Raw genomic sequence first — 2,350 nt, forward strand, 5'->3', positions numbered from 1 at the left:
TACAGAGATAGATATGGGGGTCTTCCTATGTACAGAGATAGATATGGGGGTCTTCCTATGTACAGAGATAGATGTAGGGGTCTTTCCTTATTGCCAGAACTAATATGGGGGCTTTATTTGTACAAAACTTGCTATAGGGTGTAGGCCCTTATACAGGGGACACAGATGGGGCCCTTTGATATATAGGGACAAATATGATTGGTCTTCCCCCTCTCCCAGGACAGATATTGGGTTTTTTACTTAACAGATGGAGGCAGTTTTTTATCAGAAAGGAGGTGGAGTCATCTAGAGAATTGCCCCCCCTTCACTCAGGAGAAATCAGATATTGCCCTTCTCTAATCCCATTATTCAGGTCCCAACACAATAAATTTCAGTGAAATCCAGGAGCAGCAACACTAAGATCACTATGTACCCCCGGCCTCGCCGCGCCTGGCTGCTGAGTGCTGCATTGCTCTGCTACGCAGGTAATTTCCATCCTCCCCATCTTTGTTTCTTTTCTACACAGATACCCCCCTCCCCATCTACTCTGCCTTTCTAAACGGGTATCTAACCCTATCTACACTGCTTCTCTGCAAAAGTAATAACTTCCCCTTCCAATACATGCTACTTTTCTACACAGGTAAGTAGCCCTTCCCTCAACTACACTGATGTACATCTAATTATTGGCCCCCCCATCTACACAAGTAATAACTGCCCTTCCGATATACATTGTCCGGCCACACCGGTAATTAATGCTTCCCCCACAGTTCATTTCTGTTTTTTTCTCTACAGCAGGTGGTGTTCTATGCCAGCTTCTCCATCTGCCCCCTGGGCCCTTGTACCGCACAGAAGGCTCCTCGGTCTTTCTCTGGTGTAATGCCAGTGGTTTCTCAGTGGCAGCATTTGAGTGGTCGGTGTACCCCACACATTCCCCGCACACAAAGCTGCAGATTGTCAGCTCTGCAGAGCCCGACTTCTCCTATGCCATATTCCAGGAGCGAGTGTGGGGTAGGAGGGAGATCTACCTGGAGAGGGTAGGAAAGGATATTGCCCGACTGCAAATCACCCACCTGCGAGCACAGGATGCTGGCGAATATGAGTGTTACACTCCAAATCCCAACCACAGGTACCATGGGACCCACAGCGGCAGCGTAACCCTGAAAGGTAAGAAGATCCACTTATTACTTCCGCAACCTTCTATTATACCCCACTGTACCCCAAATCTTAATAATTACCCCTCAAATATGCCCCACCCCTCAAACATGTCCCCCTCAAATCTGGATATCTCCCCTTTCATTACACCCCATTTATGCTCCTCCAATATATCCCACTGTACTCCATGTAGTCTAAGGTCAAAAATGGGTAGATATCAGGGTGTAGGGTATAATAATGGAAGGGTGTCCATTATTATACCCCACTATACCCTACACCCTGATATCTACCCATTTTTGACCTTAGACTTCAATAATGACATATGACTATGGTAGGGAAATTAGAGTGTAAGCTCCTTTAGGGGACAGTTAGTGACATGACTATGGACTTTGTATAGCGCTGCGTAATATGATGGCACTATATAAATACTATGTAATATTAATAATTATAACCCACTGTATTCCATGTCCTGATATCTACCCTTCCATTTTTTTACCCCACTATACCCTACACCAGGGGTCGGCAAACTTTTTGGACTACTAGGCCATTTCAGGGGGTCAAGAAGGCACACGAGGCCAGAAGAAAGTGTTCAAGGAAAGGTTTTTGTCCCACCGTGACTGCAAGCGAGCAGCCTCAGTCTTCCGCGGTGTAGTCTCTGTACGTGTGCGTATGCTTGGCATCGAAATGCCTCTTGAGATTTGACCGCTTAAAAGTGCTGTTGGTGTCGTTGCACACTAAACACATGGCTTTGTTGCCGCGCTGGACGAAGAATTATTCGTCAGTCCATTCGGGGTTGAAGACACGATATTCAAGGTCAACCTTCAGGAGACTGGTAGCTGTGTGTTGCTCCTGCTCTTTAGGAGTAACTGGGGTTACTGTGCGGGAACTCGGTGATATCACGGGAACTCACGATGACGTGACAAGTCAATTTGGCCAGATCCAACAATCTAAAGTCCGGAGTTTGCCTACCTCTGCCCTACACCCTGATATCTACCCATTATACCCCACTGTACTCCATGTCCTGATATCTACCCTTCCATTAATATACCCCACTGTACCCTACACCCTGATATCTACCCAATATACCCCACTGTGTTCCATGTCTTAATATATACCCTTCAATTATTATACCTCACTATACCCTACACCGTGATATATACCTATTATACCCTTCTGTACCCTACACCCTGATATCTACCCAATATACCCCACTGTACTC

General features: G+C 46.2%; 1 long non-coding RNA gene across 1 annotated transcript in view; it reads right to left on the minus strand.

Moving 5' to 3' along the window:
• Positions 1–750: 750 nt before the first annotated feature.
• The window catches only part of LOC140323088 (uncharacterized), an 11,648-nt gene continuing 10,048 nt past the window's right edge, over positions 751–2,350 (minus strand). Inside the window, exon 3 of the long non-coding RNA XR_011919299.1 lies at positions 751–1,136. This is a non-coding gene — a long non-coding RNA (uncharacterized lncRNA). The remainder of the gene's footprint in view (positions 1,137–2,350) is intronic.

The sequence above is a fragment of the Pyxicephalus adspersus genome, chromosome 1 (genome assembly GCF_032062135.1).
Source record: "Pyxicephalus adspersus chromosome 1, UCB_Pads_2.0, whole genome shotgun sequence".
In the NCBI taxonomy this organism is placed as follows: Eukaryota; Metazoa; Chordata; class Amphibia; order Anura; family Pyxicephalidae; genus Pyxicephalus; species Pyxicephalus adspersus.